Here is a 22,147-nt window from a genome sequence, read left to right on the forward strand (position 1 = left end):
ATCTAGAGCAGGCTGTCCACTACCAAGAAAAAGCTTTTAATAATAAGATCTCTTGGCCACTTCATATGTTGGTCGATGTTGACAAATTTGAAGGGAAAAATTTTTGGAGGCTAGGCCAACATGGTATTTTTTTCATGGATATAACAACGTGATGTTAACTAAGGTTCCTAGGTCACTTGTGCCAATTAGCAATATATATGTATATTACTTAACAATACTAGCATTAAATCTCAAGTAATTTCATACATTGGAAAACAGTAATTTCATACATTGGAAAACACAGAATGAGGAATGAAAGACAGGAAGCATTCAGCGGTAACTACAGCAAGAACTGAAACGTCAAATGTTTCATTGGCTTTCAGGAAACCAAGAGCGCCATGTATGACTATTGACAGTACCTATTCCCATAATACTTTTGCAGAGGCATCAACATGGAATCAATGGATGGCATTTAACTAACATGTAAATGGAACCATGTAATCAAAAAGGGCATTTCACCATGTGAGCAAATGGAACTATTTTGATTGTAGAACTGCAGAAACTTACCAGGGACTCCTTTGAAAAAAGCTGACAACATCATACCTCTTGGAGCTGAATAAAATACTCAAGCAAATTGATCACCTTGAGATAAGTAATGTCAAGAAGATTCAAGAACATGATTTATTTGGTGACCTTCTGCAGAAACTTTGAAAGGTAAACTCAGAACAGACCCCATATCAATCAATATGATTGAATATGTCAGGATCATAAAATTCCTACTATCCACAAGTGCTTACTTTGAAAAGTAAGCATGTTCAGTTTCACTCTCAGCTACCGCATCATCGATATGGCCATAAAATTCTTTTTCAACACGACACTTTTCCAAACGAAAAGACCAGCATGCAAAATGCCTGCAACCAGACATGAGGAAAATGGCTTCTGATCACCCCACCAACCATAGAAAACAACAAATGATTTGGTGACAACTTTATTGCTCCTAAAAGATAGGATCTACGTTCTAAGAAGTGTTATTTCTCAATCTTCAAACTCCAAGTCTAATTACCTACTCAAAAAGGGGAAAAAAAAAGACTTCAAGTCTCTAGTAAGGTCCTATTCTAATATGAAAAATGTCATTTTCTTGGAAAGTTAGAAATAGAAAATACGGCAAAGCCACTTTCTGAAAAGTTAGAAAATAGAGCAAAGCAACCTGATCCATTCTAAAGTGTATATATATACATATATGTATATATATATATATATATATATATATATATATATATATATATATGGGAATCCCTAAAGTGCACCCACTAGCTTTCTTCTACAATAAACGCTCAAGGGCCCAGATTTGGCCTGTTTGATGGTCATGATTGTATTTCGTATTTGTATTTTAATATTTTTTCTACAAATCTAAATTAGTTGAAATTTGGAGAGTCCACTCTTCTCATTAAGGTGCATCTAAGAAAAATATTTGAAAAACAATTTACAAAAAACAAATTTTTCAGGGGTATTTTGGTCAATTTGTGAATTATTTTTTAATATTTTTATTAGGAGCGCCTATTTTTCAAGAGTATAAGCAGAAATTTCAACTAATTTGGATTTATGAAAAATTAAAATTAAAATTCTAATATGAAACACGATTTGTGACCATCGAATTGGCCCAGATTCAATCTGAGCTATAGGGATTATACAATTGCATCAGCCATGGGCTGACAGAATCTTTTTCTTAAATAAGGACAGAGGTAATTTCAGACATTATAATCATGTTTAGGACTATAATGGCCATTTTGACACTTTGATAAATCTAAAATAAGGAGCATACCACTGTGGCCATTTCAAAATTTAAGGCTTAACTTGAGCCTTTCAAGGAAAAAGTAAGAAGGGGAACATGGTTCATTACTGAAGATTCAGTGAGACCCTGCTTGATTTTATGGAAAAAAAAAAAGGTATCGAAACACAGTGTAGTCATTTCTAACATTCACGAGTGACCTCATTAATAGTTGACAAAAAAAACCATGAAGACATATCAGTGAAAATGAAGATTAAATGAATTTTTTTATTGTTGTGGGTAAGGCTTTAAGAATAAAAGCCTGTCCAAAGTGGAAACTAGGAAATCCAGTATTAGTTTGCTAGTGTCATGATTTCAGGTTGATGTGTTCATAAATCAACCACGACCTGACCTCCCCAGACCCACTTACAGCACCCAGTCAAGTGGCTCCAAGAAATCAGTCATCTGGAAATAAAATTTGAACATATAATAACCCTTTACATCTACAAGTATAAATGTCAGATACAGAAAGAATCACAATGAAACATCTAAAGTCCAACTTTTACAACACTCATCTAATATCATGACCCTCAAAAGGATATGAAAAAAGGCTTGATTATATGACCCTGAAGAAAGCTCCAGAGAAAGAAACAGTACTACATTATCACATCACAACATGAGGTGCGATAAGAAGAGACCACGATCGGAGAATAATCCATTAATGAAATCTCCAGTGTCAACATAGGCATACTATCCAAGACTTTTCATAAAGGGCAGTAAGGTTAGTGATATAACTAAAGCCAACTAGAGAATTGATTAATGCTAAAGTCTGAATTGCCTTATTCAACAGAATTTGCATGAAGAAGAAATTAAAATCAACTCAACAAATTAAATTACTCCAAGATATTTTCCAAAACCTCAGGGACATAAAAAGTGAACTACAATACAAGAAAATAATATTTGATATACAGTATGAATCAAAAAAAATTGTGTCAATTTCCAAAATAATAGATTATTCAAAAAATGACTGAGAAAGATGATTTCTATAAGAATAAGATAAGAACAATATTCACCTTCATACTTATATCTCAAGTATAATCATGCATGTCAAAGTTACCTAGAAATGATCGTTCCACAACATAGCAGAACATGCAAGACTTGCAAGTCAGATTTCCACCAGTGAAATAAATCATGTGTGAATTGTTACACGTGCATTGAAATGATTATGCCAGTTGTACAAGTCCCTTATCGCAAGATTTGAAACCCACGGAGTTAGAGAAGTCATGAATGATAAAAAGCTTGGCATGGAGAGAAAGAGCGAGAGTACAAGGGAGAGAGAGAGAGAGAGAAGTGTGTGATAAATAAGAGGGGGTGGCACGCCAAACCCTAATCTAGGGTTTTATTGTTTGGAGAGAGGTACGCCCAGCCTAAGATGCCCTAATTTGATCCTAAGGGGTTCCTACAAACCCTAGTTACGTTTTAATGCTCTCTGTAACCCTAATTTAAGAGGTATAGCATATGAAAGCTTCACGCCTCTAAAACTCCGGCAAGATCAATGGGATAAAAAGTGCATCATGGGATACGAAATTGGGTGCGGGGCGCACCAAGTCTTATGGGGTATCCCTAGGCACAATCAAGTAAGTCTTCCCGGCTACTTTTATTTTTTAGTCATATTTCCATTTTACTGTGATTTTTAGGGAACATATTTTGTACTTAAATTGATAGTAGAAGGTTGAATTTTGTTCATGGATTGTGTTTATTTGTTTTGGCAATAAAAGGAAAGATCTTAGGTTGCATTTAGAGTTTTATTTCTGTTTACAGCTGTGTATTGTGGCACTTGTAACTGGAATTCAGTTTCATTAATAAAGAAAAGAAGATTTTTTTTAAATTATTATTATTATCTTGAATTCCTCACAGCCACTCCTTTCAATTCGTGCACATTTCGAGTGGCTTGTGGAATTCAAGATCGATAAGGATATGACGCTACCTAATGGCCATCGAAAGAGATGAAAATTTGCAATTTTTGCAGCCCATGCCATAGAGTCAAAGAAATGGTTAGTATAATAAAAAACGGCACAATGACCAGAACATTTGAAGAAGCATACTATGATAATTATTATACTAGCAAATCCATAAGCCAGAAGATCCATGGATGAATCCGATTGAGGATTTTTGGGCCATGGAAGGATAGGAACAAACATATTATTCAGGAACTACTAATCCACAATGCCAATAAGTGGGTACACCATCAAAAGAATAATCATTAGGACACTTGAAAGATTCATTGTGAAGAATATCCACTAATAAATTTTAAAGATTTGAGGTTGTTTTGATTTTAAAGATTTTTGGCGAAAAACCAAGCTTTGTGCTAGAGTGATTCCAAGAGAAACAGTTTCCTAATTAATAATTCTAATGCTTAACACGTGTTCTCAAATTGTACATCGTGTTTGAACATGTACAATTTGTCTTTTAGAAAATGATGCCGTTCAATTGTGAATCTTTTGGTAAAGATATCAACAATTTGATTATTTGTCCTAATGTGTTCTATTTGAATCAGTGTTGTTAAATTCACTTCACGTCAGCTGAAGAGGCCAAAGCCTTCGGATTTTAGGCCTAGACCACAGCAAAGCGAAGCCTCGTGCTGCCGCTTCGGTCAAATTCAGGCCGCTTTGGTCAAATTCGGGTAGATTCGACCGAAGTTTTGGCCTCTTCGGCCCAAGCAAGGAAATATCTATATAAAAATATTTTTTGACTTTTTTGAAATTTTATTTTCGATTTTTTCATTACTTTTGGTGTTGTCGCTTCGATTAGATTAGGGCGTGCTTTAGGCAAATTCGGCCAAAGCTTCGACCTCTTCACCCAAGCAAAAAAATATATGTTTAAAAGTATTTTTTTATTTTTTTTGAAATTTTTATGTTAAATTTTTCATTATTTTTTGTATATTTTTATATATAAATCTCTAATTTATTTATATTAAATTAAAAAATATCTGAAGTCTTCTCCCGAATTGGCCGCAGCACCGAATTGCTTCATTTTTCTCACCAAATCGAAGAAGACCGCGAGGCAAATCTGACAACATTGATTTGAATTGCCTCTTCTTCTATCTTCTCGAGCACAAAATGATAATTGATGTCGATGTATTTAGTTGGATCATGAAATATAGGATTAGCTGCGATAGCTAGTGCACTTCGATTATCACAAAACTTTGTTGAGCATTGTACCTTATGCCCGAGTGATATAATCATGTTTAGTATCCAAGAAATATCTGCTACAACACTAGCTAATGCTCTGCATTTAATCTTCTTTGCTCGATCTTGCCACAAATTATTGCTTCTTGCTCCTCTAGAATACCAAGGGGCTGTTTGGATTCCTGGAAAAATATTTCCAATTTCCGTCGTTTCGATAAAAAAATCTCGAGCAGAAATTCTTTTTCAACCAAAATTGTTTTTCTTCCCATTATCATCATCAAAACCTTTCCCCAACTAATTGGGATCGGCCACACAAACCATGGTTTGTCATTCTGCTCCATTAAGGATCATACCTTCAATGAGGCCATAAGTCCCCATATCTTTTCTCATTACGCCCAACCATGTCCTTTTGAGCTTACCCCTGGCCTTTTCTAGCCTTCCACTTGAACTAACATGCACCTCCAAATAGGTGTCGTACTGGATCTGCGTTGCACATGGCCAGCCCACCTAAGTCTACTTTCTCTTATCTTATCGTTTATTAGTGCCACGCCTAAATTCTCCCGAATGTATTCATTTCAAAGTATTCATTTCAAATTCTATTTCTTCTTGTCTTCCCACTCATCCATCTCAACATCATCATAATACATTCATCCTATGGATATGTTGCTTCTTGACCGCCCAACATTCTTCCTCATAAAGCAAAGTTGGTCTCATAGTTGTCCTATAGAACTTGCCCTTTAGCTTCATTGGTATGCGGCGATCACATAAAACACCAAATGCACATCTGCACTTCGCCTATCCAGCTCTAATTTTATGTGCGACATCTTCCTCAATATCTCTATTTCTTTGATTATCGACTCAAGATATCAAAAGTGCATTCTTTTGGTATTTCTTGACCGTCAATCTTAACTACTTCCTCGTCTCTACTCCTATTATTACTAAACTGACATTCCATATACTCTGCCTTAGTCCAGCTAATTTAAAACCTTTAGATTCTAGAGCATTCCTCCAAAGTTCTAACTTTGTGTTGACATCGTTTTGGGTCTCTTCGATCAAAACTATGTCATCCGCGAACAACATACACCACGGTATCTCATCTTGTAGGTGCTTAGTTAAGTTGTCCATAACTAAGACAAAGAAGTATGGGATCAATGTTGATCTCTGATGTAGACCTACTATCACTGAAAATTCACTCGTCTCTCCACTAATTGTCCACACACTAGTTAGCACTCCCTTATACATATCTCTCACAACCTATGAAGAAACATATAAAGGTAGAAAAATTAATTACCTCGCCAAATTTCCTTATGGAACCGAAAAAAAAAAGTTTTAAAATGAGCATATAGCTCATTAAGGCCCGAACAGAAAAGGGCAATCTCTTTCCCGCCTTTTATTTCCCAGGTTTTCCCTACCCATCTCCAGCTCTTCTCATTCACAAAAATCATTACATCTTTCTTTCTCACATCTCACTCTCTCCCCATTCATAGACATCTCTTTCTACTTCCATATTGCTCTAACCATTTCCTTTTGTCTCTATCATAGTTTGTTCTCTAAGGATTCCTTGCATTGAGTTCAGGTTGCATCTGGATGCTATCCAAACAGCAAAGAACACATTCTACAGGAAATATTTTTCGCATGAAGAGTATTTCTTGGGAAATAGATTTTCCAGACAATTTTTTCCAAGGAACCAAATGGGGTCCAAATTTCTTCCTAAATAAACATAATATCACCAAAAAAGGCATGCATCCTCTAATTAAAATCTAAGGGGTTTTCACAGATAAAATTTTGATAGTCATTTGTAAGGCCTCAATATCCATCGGTCAACAGGGCAATGTACACAGGCAGACCTTCAAATGTTTTGACTTGCTGCAATATCCCTATTACAATCTTCGTTTCTCCCCAATTTGTCACTCACATTACAATGTTGCCCTTCTTGTATATGCGTAGAACCAGCCTGCTCATCTTTGTTGCATCTTCAATAAACAATCAGCTCCTTGGGAGAACATCAGCTTGTTGCTTAGATGGAGGTTCCTCATCACAAAGATATTCAAAATCTTCTCCAGGGTGATGACGAACATCCTCATCAACAATGTTTGGCTAACAAGTGTCATTGGGAGTGCATCCAAGTAGAACAACTTCATTTCGCATTATGGAATTCATTTTGCATTATGGAATCCTGTTTATTATCTCAAACTATGCTCTTGCTTGAATCATTTTCTTCTTTTTGTAAAATGGTTTTAGGTGCATTGCACATCCTCATTTCATCAAAAGGCAGCATTTCTTAAAATTAGAAACTATAACAATGACAGCCTTTCTAACCATCTCTATATCCGACAAAAATCCACACTTCCAATTTAGGTGAAAATTTCTTCCTTTGACCATAAATCTCTATGAAAATAAGTGTGACATCCAAAAGATCGAAGAAATGAATAATTAGAATGCTTCCCATAAATTATATCAAGGAGTTTGGCCATTCAAAGCATTAGTGGAAATTCCATTTATAACATAAACAGTCATGTGAAAAGCTTCAGCCCATAGGTATTTTGTAACCCCACTCATGAACATCTAGGAAAGGGCAACCTCTCCAATGTGGCGGTGCTTTCATTCAACTCCCTATTTGTTATAGAGTATGTGGAGATGAAATTTGTTGCTCTATCCCATTATTCTTTAAGTATTTCTTAAAGGAAAAAGTTTATATAAGGTTGCAACCTTATACGTAGAACTATGGATGCACCTCAAAAATCCATCGGAAAAGGTAGTTTTAATGTTGAAAACCCTTTGATTGATCATCTCGACATCGAGATGTATGACCAAGAAAAATAAAAATATTTTAAGTATCAAAAATAGTGCATTTCACAACATATTATCTACACTGTCCATTTTCGAGATTTTCATATGTTTATAGATCTACTTGATTTTAACCATTTTTTAAACTTAAAATTTTATAATTAGATATAAAAATAGATTTTGAGATAATCCTAAAAACATTTTGCATCAAAATTATATACCGTGATAAAATTTGAAGGTGCACCATACCTCTACAGCTACAGATGCATCCGTATGCTAACTGCACCCTTTCTTAAATGCATGAGATGAGAACCCAACTATCCCATTATATCAAAAGAGCAAATTTGGTTTATGAAAATGGTTCTAAAAAAAAAAAATTAACTGCTTAAACATTTCAAATAGTAGAGAACTTTTCTTAAAAATATAAACCCAAGTATACCGAGAAAAATCATCCACAAAGATCACATTGTGTTTGATATGAGAAGAAGAAGCCATTGGTTTAGGTCTCCACACATAAGAATGAATTAATTCAAGAGGCAAAGAAACTCTTTTATTAGATTTTGCAAAGGAATTTGGGAATGTTTACCTGACTGAAAAGCATAACAAAAGGAGAAATTATGACTCTTAGATGACAGAATTAAATCCTCTTTACATAGCCTAGTAAGTCACTCATAACTGCAATGACCTAAGACGGTGATGCTCATTGAATTCTCGCTTATTTTGAATGAAGAGACTAACAATGGGAGCTTCCTCAATTCATCATTCAAGACATATGGATGCCCTTGTTGGATCCCCTCAGCAAATGTTATCCTGGACAACGGATCCTATAAAAATATCAGGGATAGTGTAAAAATAAAGTTTGACTTATTTTCTTGAGTCAATTTGAGAAATAGAAATGAGACTAGGCTTGATTTTAAGGGCTAAAAACACATTATTCAAAAGAACGGGACCTTTGGAATAGTTTACAAGAACATTTTCAACATGTGTGATAAGGAGTAAGGAACCATCTCCAGTTATTGCAGAACCACTACCGAATAAAGGTCAAGAGGGCAGAACTTACTAGGATAACCTGTAACACGATTAGCTGCCCACTATCAACAATCCATGCTTGGCCATTCAATAAAGACAATGTCTTGGCTTCCATTTAAGTGTTTAGGGCAGCAAATTGTTTTTATTTTAACTCTGTCACTTCTGATTATGGTGATATTAATAGTCCACTGCGGCATATTTTGGGAACCATAAATTTGACATGCCATCCCATTATACGTTGGATTTGCATTTTGAGGATAGTAATTACATATGGGAAGAAGGCCACACCCTTGGTTAGGTGGAAATGAACAGAATCTGCCAGCTCTTGCATGGCCCCTACGGCCACGAACTCATCCACATCCACCATTAAATGTTGTAAGGTTGCTGGCCTTGACCAATACATCATGAGAATCTTTATTTTGGGTGATTTTCAATGTGGGTTGGCTATGGAAGAGGGACTCATGTTGAAGTAGTGATGGGCACAGCTATGAAAAATGTGGCAAATGGAGGCTTAGCAGTGACTAAGGTGATGAACATTCTGTATTCATCCCACATGCCAACAAGGACATAGATTACTTTCTCTTTATCACTGACAAGTCGTTGGACATGGCAAACTGATCATAAAGCTCTTTAATTATGTCATAACATTCGGTGATCATCATCTTTTATTGCTTCCATTGCGGAAGTGCAAGCTTCAAGTACATCACACGTACCTTTAACTCTTGTGGGAAGAATTCAATAAAAAGCCTGCCATAATTCAGCAGCTGTGAGCATTCCAACAACTTCTACAAGGATTTCTTCCGAGAAAATTGCACGGATCCATCCAACTTATTCTTCATGTCCGAGGTTTGTGAAGGAGACTTCCTTCGTCTTATCAATCTCACTTTTGTTAATTGAGAAGGAGGTTTAAAGAACCATCTAAATGGCTCATTGGCACGAATGAATGGTCCAATGGTATCCTTTCAAGTTAAGAAATTGGATGAAGTCAACCTTTTAGTAACCAAAGAAAATGGTTTACAAGGACACTTTTTGTTGGGCTATAAGTTGAGAAGAAAGAGAAAAATGTTGCTAGAATACAAGCTGGGGGATGCCCTCTAGAAAGAAAAGTAAGCACGTGGTGCCCTAGGAGAAGAAAACTAGGCAAATGATGCCTTAGAGAGAGTATCGAAAGGGCTTCGAAGAGGAAGAAAAGGAAATATTTTGATATTTTGGTGCAATGTTTTGATAGAGTATAAGAATATGTATGAAAAAGACTATGAAACCCCAAAAGAGAAGAGAAATAGGGTTTAAAGAAGAAAATTAGAGAGAGAGAGCGGGAAAAAATGAGTAGAGAGAAAATTAGAGTTTTGAGAGAAAAGAACTACGGTTTTGAAAAGGAAATTAGCAAAATGCAATAAATAAGTGTCAAAGAGAAAATTAGGATTTTAAGAAAGTAAGGAACAAAAAGATATTGCACGTTGTGTTAGGTTTTGTGAGAAGGGTGGCTGCTATTTTCTTAGAGAGTGAAGAAAATAGAAAGTGAAGAAAATGGTTGTTGTTTGCTAAAAAGAAGATTGAAGAAGACGCCATGGGAAGATCCTTGAAGAGTTATGAAGATCTAGGTTTTTCAAACCAGCTCTAATACTATTATAGAAAACCTTGGCATGAAGAGAGAGAGAGAGAGAGAGAGAGAGAGAACAAGGAGAGAGAGAGAAGTGTGTGAAAACCCCTTAGACTTTAACTAGGGGGTACATGCCTCTTTCATTGAATATAAATATTTTATTTTACAAGTATGCGCAGGACTACTCTTGACTATAATAATTTTGAGATCATGATGCAAAACAGAATATAAAATGACTTCAGCATACATTCAGTGCATATTCTTAATAAAAGATAAGGGTCAAAAGTTGAATCATACATCAGGTATGATACTAAAAGACGTTATGGTTGCACAATTATAAGCAACCAAGTTTCTACAGGGGAGATACATCTGGATACACCTTAGTAAAGTTATGAAATTCCTCTGACAAACTACAATTAATTTCTCATTGTCGTATATTCCTTATTGGTAAAACACACTGAAATATAAACATGAAAATCCTATTACCACTAAGTGTGGTAGGAAACTGTCAGTTATGAATGAATAGCCAAAATTTCCTTGAAAGAAGTTAATTGTGCCCGCAGTCTCTATGTCATAAACAGTAAAACTTCAAGGGCATGGATAGTTCAAAAGGAAAAGGGAGATCATCCAATTGAATCCATCTGCAGAGTCCATCTACAATCACTGGCATCAAGTTGGCAAAGTGCCCTCTAAACATTCAGAAGATTCCATTGCCCATGTTAGTTGAATTTATTTGGCACTCCTCAAGAACTCGCAATAGAAGAGAAAGCAATCGAGTTCATGGTCAAATCATCAAAGTCACGACCCTGTAATCCCCAACCGTGACAAGAACCAGTAAGGCAGACAAAAGGAGCAATCAGAAGCCCATATAGCAATTTTCCTAGATCACCAGAAGGTAGTGATCCTTAGATTCCTTCCCAAGAAAATACTCTTTAAGAACTCCTTTAAAGGTTTAGCCATCCACTAGTGTTTGATAAGGAAGATTAAGATGCCCATCATGGCATGCAAGCTACAATTTTTGACAAACAAAGAATTTATTTATGTAAAAAGAAAAATGCAGAGGTTTCAAAAGACAGGAACATAATAAGCTACTGAAGCGAGGAGCACTTTACTCTTCAAGCTTAACAGTTTGAAATAGAAAATCCTTGGACCTTGAACTAAATTTTAATTAAGAATTTTTCATATATCTCCTAAAAAACCTCAAGATAAACAGCAGTGATCTGAAACTGGGACTTCTACCTCGAATGCATTGAGCATGAAATATGACCATGAACAAGAAAGAAATATACAGGTCAAGTTCAAATTACCACAGGAAAGGGCCACAGCCATATCAAAAGTGCAAATCCACTAAGACAACTTTATTTTTCTTTTTTCTTCTTTTTTTTTGGTTTTCTTGCTCCACAGCCAAAGGAGATTTTCAACCGACCAATAAGCATTCGATATAAGCATTTTGCAAATCAAGTTGTCATGATATCCTTCACCTTGAAGATAAGACAGATTTTACACCATCATAATCTCATATGAAGTGACATAGGCATGCACCTAGAGACCTTCTTATAATTTCCATATGCAAATTAAAAATATACATCTAGTTAGGTAGGGTTTCCATCTGCGAAGCTATACAATCAGAATGATTGTGGCAAACTTCAGACATAAACCTATTTTTTATTTTGTTAACAGTTGTTGATAGTGTACATCTAGTTGCGCAAAGTGCAGACTAAGATTGAAACTCAGTCATCATCAACATCACCATCATCAGAGCATTATCCCAACTTTTTGGGGTCAGCTACATGAATCATGTTCTGTCATTCTGCTCTATCAAGGGTCATTACCCCCAGCAAGACCATAAGTCACCTATTTTTTCTCACTACTTCCATCTATGTCCTTTTAGGCCTTCTCATTGCCCTTCTAGAGCCTTCCACTTGAACCAAATCACACCTCCTAACCAGTATTGTAATAGTTCTACGCTGCACATGGCCCGCCCACCTAAGTTTACTTTCCCTCATCTTATCGCTTATTGAAGCCACACCTAAGTTATGTCGAATGTATCCATTTGAAATTCTATCCTTTCTTGTCTCGCTACCCATCCATCTCAACATCTCATCTCAGCTACAGTCATCCAATTGGTATGTTGTTTCTTGACCGCCCAACATTCTATTCTATAAAGCAAAGCAGGTCTCACAGTCGTCTTATAGAACTTCCTCTTCAGTTTTATTGGTATGCGGCAATCACAAAAACTCCAGATGCACATCTCCGCTTCACCCACCCAGCCCTAATTCTATATTCGACATCTTCCTCAATCTCTCTATTTTTATGGATTATCGACCCGTGATATTGAAAATGCTCTCTTTTAGGCATTTCTTGGCCATCAACCTTAATTACTTCCTTGCATCTACTCCAATTATTACTAAATTTGCATTCCAGATATTATCTTAGTCCAGTTAATTTAAAATTTTTAGATTCTATAGCATCCCTCCAAAGTTCTAACTTTACATTGACGCTATATCATCCATGAACAATATACACCACGGTACCTCATCTTGAAGGTGTCTAATTAACTCGTCCATAATTAAAACAAAGAGATATGGGCTCAACACTGACCCCTGATGTAGACCTATTATCATTGAAATCTCACTTGTCTCTCCCCTAGTTGTCCGCACATTAGTTAGTGTTCCGTCGTACATATCTCTCACCTTGTCAATATAACATTTGGAGATTCCTTTCTTTTCCAACACCCACCAAATTAAATTTCTAGGTACCTTATCGTAAGCTTTTTCTAAATCAATAAGGCTCATATAGAGGTCTTTTCTCTTCTCCCATAACTTCTCAATCAGTTGCCCAAGTAGTAAATGGCCTCAATTATTGAACTCTTTTGCATAAAACCAAATTCATGGTTTGATACACTCGTTTCATGCCTCAATCATGACTCAATCACTCTCTCCCACAGCTTCATAGTGCAGCTCATAAGTTTGATCCGTCAATAGTTTGCACAATTTTATATGTCTCATTTGTTTATGTAAATAGGTACCAAAGTACTTTTCCTCCATTTGTCTAGCACTTTCTTTGTTCCAACACCTTGTTAAACGGCTTGGTCAGCCAGCATATGTAAATCTCCCCTATGCACTTCCAAACCTCTATCAATACACCATCCGATCCTAAAGTCTTTCCTATATTCATCGTCTACGAAACTTCTTTCACTTTAAATATCCTAATACTCCGAATGTACCTATGACCTCCGCCCTCGTTTATGGCAAACGTTCCTCCTAGCGTTGCGTTCCCATTGTGTTCATCATTTAACAATTCTTTAAAATAAACTCTCCACCTTTCATTGACTCTGTCATCCTTCACCAAGACCCTTTGATCCTCACTCTTAACACATTTAATATGGTCTAGATCCCTATACTTCCTGTCTCTTATATTTGCAACTTCGAAGACATCTTTTTCACCTTCTCTTGTTCTTAATTTATTATATAGATTATTATATGCCTTTGAGTTTAGCCATACTATTTTCTTAGCATTTTTATATTCTTCTATGCTTTGATCATTTCTATTACATTGCCAAGTTTTATAACATGATCACTTTTCGCTAATGGCTTCCTGAACATCATCACTCCAACACCAAGTTTCATTCTCGATATGTCTGTCCCTCTGGTTTCTCTTAAAACTTTTTTTTTTTTTCCACTTAATACAATTACCATCTCATTCCACATAACACTATCTTAGTGTTCAGAGTTCCATTTTACTTCTTTTACCGATTTATCCCTAAATAAGTCTATTTTTTCCTTTTTTAAATTCCACCACCTAGTCTTGGACAACTATTAGTTTCACTCCTCTTCCACCTCTTTATGCAAACATCCATAACCACAACCCTGTATCGTGTGGTCAAACTCTCTCTTGGGAACTTTACAGTCTTTACATAACAGTAAATCTACCTTCTTAACTAGGAAGAAATCTATCTGACTTTTATATGATCCACTTTTATAAGCTATAAAATGTCCATCTAACTTTTTAAAGTAGGTGTTTACTATTGCTAGGTCATAAGCCATAGCAAAATCTATCATAGTGTCACTCATCTCAGTTCTTTCTCTGAAACTCTATCTCCCATGTACCCCTTCATATCCCCTACTATCCTTCCCTACATAACCAGTTAAGTCCCCTCCTAAAAAAGTCCTCTCTCTATATGATATATCTTAGATTAGTCCATTCATGTCCTCCCAAAATTGTCTTTTAATTTTGTCCTCTAGTCCTACCTATGGCACATAAGCACTAATTATATTAATTATCTCCTCTCCTAATACAAGTTTAATTAATAGGAACATATTGCCTATTCTCTTGACATTAACTACTTTATACCAAAGTTTATACCCATCAATTTTCTTAGTTTTTTCCCCTCTCCACTTAGTTTACTGTAAGCAAGCTATGTCTACACTCCTTCATCTCATTGTAGCCACCATGTCCATACTCTTAGCTGTTAGTGTTCCCACATTATGTTGTTAAACGAAGCCTTTTCTCTTGAACTAGCTTCTTTATCCGCACGCGTCCAAAAGATCGCAAGAACACTTGCTTAATTTCACCACAACTAGGCAGTACAGTGGCGTGTCACTTATAAGAAATGCCCCAGCTAACACTTGCCCATTTCTTACTATACCTAGATACCAATACAACGCATCACTTACGGGGAACATCCTAGCATTAGTAAATAATGTAGATTCAAGATTCATGAAAAGTTGCGGCAAAGGTTTACGCTGGCTGCCTACCTAACACAACTCTCCTCCTTTACCTGAGCTTGGGACCAGCATGGCACTTGCACATAACTATCATTATCTTACGAAGCTCATTATCCTAAGAAAATAGAAAGATTTCTCCAAGAGAAATGTCATAGTCCACTGAATAGGGAACTTAGACATAAGTATCAAGATACAGAGCACCATAATATATGAAAACAGTAAACACGAACCAGTACAGCTAAAACCTAGAAAACTTGGTCATTTCCTTCTATAATAGAAAGTCTTCTTGTTCTCAACTGCCAAAACAATTATTTCTTTTCTCCTGGTGGCGCAAAAGCCATATTAAGGGCATGTTTGATAACTAGGATTTATTGGTTTGGAAACAATGTTTTCATTTTCTACAACAATTTCGTGTTTGTTAATTTGAAGTACTACAGTAATTACTATCATTGGAACTTCCCTTAACCTCAAATAAGGATACCGCTAGTTCCAACCCCCAACATGGAAGATAAAATTTTGGAAACAACCCGTGAATGTTGACAGGCAAGGCTGAATAAGGCCCTGATAAAAATCTCAAATCACTTTCACCCACCCTCTTTTCCCACGCTGTGCTCTCTTTCACCTACCTCTCTTTGCCATCGCCATTGAGAACCAAAGCTCAAACTAGGGCATCGATTGTCAGGTGTGGATCTCTCTCTCTCTCTCTCTCTCTCTCTCTCTCAGCTCCCCTCTTGATTAAAGCCCCACTCTCTATTTCGCTCTTTTCTTGATTAAAGGCCCCTCTCTCTCCCTCTATTTCAGCACTTTATTTGAATTAAAATAGGATTTTTCCTTTTTTCTTGCCAGTTTTCTCTTTAAATAAATTCCATCTGATCTCTCCTTTTTCTTTATTTTTTATTGTTTGGAATTTTAATTTCCTATAGACTGTGAAAGTAGCGATTCTTTCTATGTATTAGATGCAAATAACTGTTGAATTTTGGGTCTTCTATATATTTTGGATTGCAGCCATACTTTGACAATGATTCCTGAGAATATATAGGGTTTAATTCTTTGCATTAGGTTGAATTGATTTTAGGAACTATCGTCTGTTATTTTTGTTGTTTGTCCCCAAATTTGGTGCATCAGAATGGGGAAGTAACTAAACTATGTTGGTTTTTCACTTTGATGATGCTTTATTAGAGTAACCTAGAGGGAGAATCTCTAAAGGCCAAAATCACATTGATGCTTTAATGTGTTGCTGCTAAGCTAAATCACAGTGTTGTACATTTGCAGAAGAGAAATAATGGCCAACAGGATATAGATTTGGGGCTATGGGTGTTAGTCTCTTCGTGATACCTACCTTCATGCAACCAATTCAACTAATCCTTTTTCTTTTTTGGTGGGTAAGACGGGTTTGATCCTACAACCACAAGGCTGCAGCAAAAGCGAGAGCCATGGGTTTGAACCCACCTGCTCAAGTAGTCTAACGGGCCCCTTTGCGCTCTTTAATTAGTGACTGCTCTCTTTCTACTCCTTACTCTTGTCCGACATTAGAAGCTAGCTCCTTTCCAAAAGAAAAGAAAATTAATCCTAGCAACTGTTCATTCCTAAACGAGAGAATGACCCAATAAGACACTTATCAAGAAAATTGAGATGTAAATAATATCATTTGTAAATTATGCGTTTGATGATGATGAAAACATAGAAACATAACCACAAACAAAAGAAAAAAAAGTAGCGCTCAGCCTAATTATTTCTTCACATCAAAATGTTTCTTTTGTGTGCTTGCAAAATTGAATGATTAAATATATGTCCAGTGATTGTTTATGAATTTTATTGGACCCACTTAAGTATGGCCTTCTTGAGCTTTTTTTCTATAGGAATGGAATCTCAACAATTTTCCACGCCTCAACCTTCATCTGACACCACAAAAGTAGAAGCTAGGAGAAACACCCAATGGACTCCAACAAAGGAGAAGTCCTTTATTGGAATCATGTTAGAAGAATTAAAAAATAATGAGGGTGTCAAAGGGGGTTTCAAAGAGCCACATGGATCAGAATGGTTGAAAAAATGAAAGCCAAGCATGGTGATTTATTTGATAAAGAGAGAGTAAGGAGTAAGCAAAAAAATCTTCGGACTTTGTATTGGGATGTCAATAAGCTCATTGAGGTCTCTGGATTTGGATGGGACAAAACGAGATGTTTGGTGACCGCTGAGACAAGCGTTTGGGATGACTTCATAACAGTAAGACAATAACCTTATTCCCTTTCTATCTCAATTTTTTATTAGTCAGGTTATCTAGTAAAATAGTATGTTTGCTAATGACAACTGCATACTCATGCATGTGCAAGGAAATAAATGGGCTTAAGAAGTATCATAACAAATCCTTACCAGATATTGATAGTCGTGGACAGATATTTGGTGGAACAATCGCAGAGGGGAGAGATAGTGTGTCTGGGGTGGAACTGTTCGACCTTCAGTGCCAGTTAGCACTGGCCCACCAGTTGATGCAAACGATTCTTCACTGCAAGGTGAAATTGACGAGGAGGGTGAGGAGTCTTCTAAGAGGTCTCAATCCCAAACTCCCAATTCACGATCAAAGAAGAAGAAGAGCTCCCCATGTGAAGTAATTGCAGAAGCTATGGCAATAGTGGCAGAAAGCATGAGGAACTATGCAAACACCCAAGCTAAAGCATCCACAGCTCTTAAAAAGAAGTGCATGGAACTTGTGAGTGACCTATGTCTGAATGGGGAGATAGGAAAGGATGAAATCATAAAGGCTTCCCAACTATTCCAGAATAGTGCTAAGGCTGAAATGTTTATGATTCTGGAACCTGAATACCGGACCCAGTATTTGTGGGCAGAGTTGGAGGTTGAGAGAGGTGGTTGATTAGTACTTTTCTCTTTTTTGTAGACTGCAGATAGTTCATAAATCTTGTTTTATGAATACTAGACCCTGTATTTGAGGGCAGAGTTGGAGGTTGAGGAGTGGTTGATTAGTTGGAAAACAAATTGCTTTTGGGTTGCACTTTTCTCTTTTTGTAGACCGCAGATAGTTTATGAATCTTGTTTTATAAATGTTGATGGGTTTTATGATCTCCAACTTCTTGGGATTCATATGCGTGTATGGCTTCATTTGGTGTTATTATTACTTCTGAGTAATGTTTTCGATATTTGATGTGGATTTCAATAGGGTTCGCATTTGGGTTCTATAAGTGCCTTTCAGTGTTCGCAAAATCAAACCGGAACGGTTAACCGGACATTGGCCCGGAAGCGATTTAACCCGCCTAACCGATAAACCGGCCGATTCAACCGCTCTAACCGGGCAAGTTCCGAACGATAAAAAAAATGTTGAAAGCCATAAAAAAGATACAAAAAAAATCTACTAAAATATAAAAAGCATATAAAGAATGTGATTAAAACAAAACACACTCCAATGAAGTTGAAAATTAATAAAAAAAATGGATTTTAACGAATCGATTTGTGCCTAGAGGTATTTTGAAATTTTTTTTGAAAAAGATGGGAAAATATAAAAGTGAGTATCAATGACCAATTTTTTTTTTAATATTTACTATAATGTAAAGAATATTAAAATAGTGTTAAAAAATTTGACTTGACCAACTCTTTTTTTAAAAGAAAATGAAGAAAAAATCAAGTTATATATAATATAGGCGCTTTTTTTTATCAACTTAGTAGTAAATGGCGTATTGGTTAGTGGGGTCTGATAATAAAGGACTTCTTTAAGAGAGGATTCTAGTTCGATTCCATTGGGCAAGTAATTTTTTGAACCAATGAAATGAATTCTTTTTTGGAAAAAGTTTATATAAGGTTGCAACTTTAAAATGTAGAATTACATATGCACCTCAAAAATCCATCGGAAAAAGTTGTTTTAATGTTGAAAAACCCTCTAACTGATCATCTCAACATCGAAATGCATGAATATGAAAAAAAAAAAGATTTTGAGTCTCAAAAACAGTGCATCGTGCAACACATTATCTAGACCGTCCAATTTCAAGATTTTCATATATTTATAGATCTACTTGATTTTAATCATTTTTTTAGTTTAAAATTTTATAATTAGATATAAAAATAGATTTTTAAATAATCCTAATAATTTTTTACACCAAAATTGCACGTTATGATAAAATTTGGAGGTACGCCTTAATTGGATTGTTTAAAGTTGCAAACTTATAGAAACCACAACCTTCTTTTTTTGAACCAACGAAATGAATTCTTAAAAGAGAATTCACGCCGGCGACGGGATTCGAACCATGATTCATATACAACTTAACCATCAAAGCTAACCAATAAACCATTCTAATGTATTTGAAATAAATTTGAAGTAGTATTTCATTTAAAGCTTAAAATATCGGTTGATCACCAAAACAGCCCAAAACTGGAACCAGTCAGTGGCCGGTTCCGATCTAACCGGCCAGTTAGTGGTTAGATCGGCCGGTTTTGCGAACACTGGTGCCTTTGATTGAAATAGAAATTAAGTATAGATCCCATTGAGCACAACACTTTCAACATGATGTTATATGCTGCAATTGTTATGTGTTGTGTGGCATATTGGTACCACAATACTTATATGCAAAGGAAGTAAGTCCATACTATAGAACAAACAAGGGCTAAGTATGTTGAGTACTTAACGAAATCGCATAAGCGCAACTGTTTTGATTTACTTCGCATGGAGACACACACTTTTCTTAGGCTATGTGAACTATTGAGATCGAGATCCCTACTGGAAAATACAAGGCATTTAATGGTTGAGGAACAAGTAGCAATATTTCTTAACACTATTACTCATGATGTGCGCAATAGGGTCATTCAAAATCACTTTCAGCATTCGGGCCAGACTATTAGTTTCTATTTCAACAGGGTTTTGAATGCAATTATTGAATTGGCACCACTATTCCTACAACCTCCCAGCAGCGAAACACCTACCCACATCAGGGATGATGAAAAGTTCGACCCATATTTTAAGGTAACTATTCTTCATTCAATTTAGATTGCATATGCGATTTGAATTCGAACTGGGCGATAATTGGACATGGCATTTCAACAGGATTGTGTTTTGGCAATAGATGGAACCCACATCCCAACACGGGTCATAGCCATATGCATATACGCTTTCGCAATAGGAAGGGTGGATTATCTCAAAATATTATGGCTGCAGTGGGCTTCGACATGCGATTCCACTACATACTAGCAGGATGGGAAGGATCTGCTTCGGATTCAAAGGTCTTATACAATGCAATTGGTAGAGAGTCTAACCGATTAACATTATCTAAAGGTAACATCATTTGATATTTCATATACCTTATTACTTGCTTGATGAATAGTAGTGCTTTTCACTGACTTGCTCAAACAAATTGATTCAGGGAAATATTACCTCGTGGATGGAGGCTACCCAACAATGCGAGGTTTCAGTGCACCTTATCATGGCATAAGATATCACTTGAAGGACTTTGGGACAGGTTATCAGGCTCCTCAAGATGAGATGGAATTATTCAATCTTCGGCATTCATCATTGAGGAATGTCGTTGAGAGGACGTTTGCGATATGGAAAGCACGATTTCCTATTATAAGGAACCAAATGCAATATCCCTACAAATCACAAGTCTCTATAGTCATTGCAACTGGTATTATGATAATGAGCGTAGCTAACAGGGGTGTGAGTTGCGATTTCAAGAAAGAGTGTTTAGAGAGCATGCAAACAAGGGGGATAATGCAGTATAGCTTTTACCCAAGATTCTCAGGATCAAAGTGAAAGTGTCAAATCGCGAGATGCAATTGCAGCACAAATGTGGCATAACTATCCACATAGATTGCTATGTTGAAGTTTTGTTTGCCTTTGCTTCTTGGTTATATAACTATTCAGTATTCCGTAATAGGTCTCCCTTATTAGGCTTCTTCTTTACTACCCTCTCACATTCTCTCTTTTCCACTCTGTCGTGGATTATTGTTTTCTTTTGATTTTATATTTCGATCAATATTTGAAGAACTTATATATGGTGGATTTCTAAATTTATATGGGAGTAGTGAATTTTATGTGATTGTGTCAATGTAGGTAGATACGTGGCTACCGTCGTCATGCATTACTAAACGTTATTTTTGCTTGTGTTGGGGATTAAATATCTAATTTTCTTTATTTTCAAATAAAGAGAAAAACTTGCACTAATATGATATGGTCATGATAATAATAAATAAATAAATAAAGAAGAAGAAAGATTCCAAATAAAATAAATTATATAATTTAAATAACAAATTTAAACTTTTTAGCTTTATTTTTCATGATCTAAACTACACCTTTTTTTAACACATGGTGGATGCTAGTTGATTTTAAGATCTCTGCCACTTTAAACAAATATCATTATGCTATGAAGAAATCTTTAATGAACGGTTAGAACTGGCTCATTTCAGGTCTCCCAGTTTTCCAATTCCCATGATCAATCAAACACAGGTTCCCAGACTTCCTAGAATTCCAAGCAGGTTATCAAACACAGTCTTTATTGTTTCCAGACAACACAATATCCAACTTCAGGATTCCAGAAAACCCAATTTCCAGAGAATTTTCAATTTCCAGTTATCAAACATGCCCTAATTCTTTGTCAGCCCTGGATACCCCCATATTCCAAAAATATGAGCTCCTAATACCAAATGTATCTTCAAGAAACCTCAACATGAAGACAGAAGAACAGATCCATTTATGTCACTCATTTAGCATTAGTGCAAATAATGACAATTGAGAGAATTGAGCCATTTGAAGGTACATGGGGAATCACATGGCATCAATTTCAACAAAAAATGTGGCTTAAAGACCAATTAATGAATTACGTGCTGAACAAAGTACATTGATATCATTCACTTCCCATCTAGCCTGACATTAGAAGAAATCAAGTAACTCCTTCAACAAACCCCACCAACATTTGTCAATAGCTATATAGTATGATGACTGGAAAAAGAATCAAAATTTTGAAGCACTTGCATTGAACAGCTTAGATTAAATATTCCATCTATTAATAGAGAAGAAAAAGCCGGAAGGCAAGAGAACAATGGCATTGTAACTGCATAATTCATGCAAAAACAT

At 35.9% G+C, this 22,147-nt stretch overlaps 1 protein-coding gene across 21 annotated transcripts in view; it reads right to left on the reverse strand.

The window, feature by feature from the left end:
• The window catches only part of LOC18442260 (putative E3 ubiquitin-protein ligase ZFP1), a 39,252-nt gene that overhangs the window by 14,122 nt on the left and 2,983 nt on the right, over positions 1–22,147 (reverse strand). For 6 of the 21 annotated variants that reach the window (XM_088868209.1, XM_088868248.1, XM_088868242.1 and 3 more), the window contains one exon: positions 17,449–17,581. The exons of 6 other annotated variants lie outside the window; for them this stretch is intronic. The gene's annotated coding sequence lies outside the window, so the exon portion shown is untranslated. Of the gene's footprint in view, positions 1–546; positions 891–17,448; positions 17,697–22,147 lie in introns of all 21 variants that reach the window. 9 more of the 21 variants (XM_088868230.1, XM_088868172.1, XM_088868200.1 and 6 more) reach the window with 5 other exon arrangements.

This window comes from Amborella trichopoda, chromosome 1, assembly GCF_054954075.1.
Source record: "Amborella trichopoda isolate Santa Cruz 75 chromosome 1, AtrichopodaSantaCruz75HAP2 v2.0, whole genome shotgun sequence".
Taxonomy (NCBI): domain Eukaryota; kingdom Viridiplantae; phylum Streptophyta; class Magnoliopsida; order Amborellales; family Amborellaceae; genus Amborella; species Amborella trichopoda.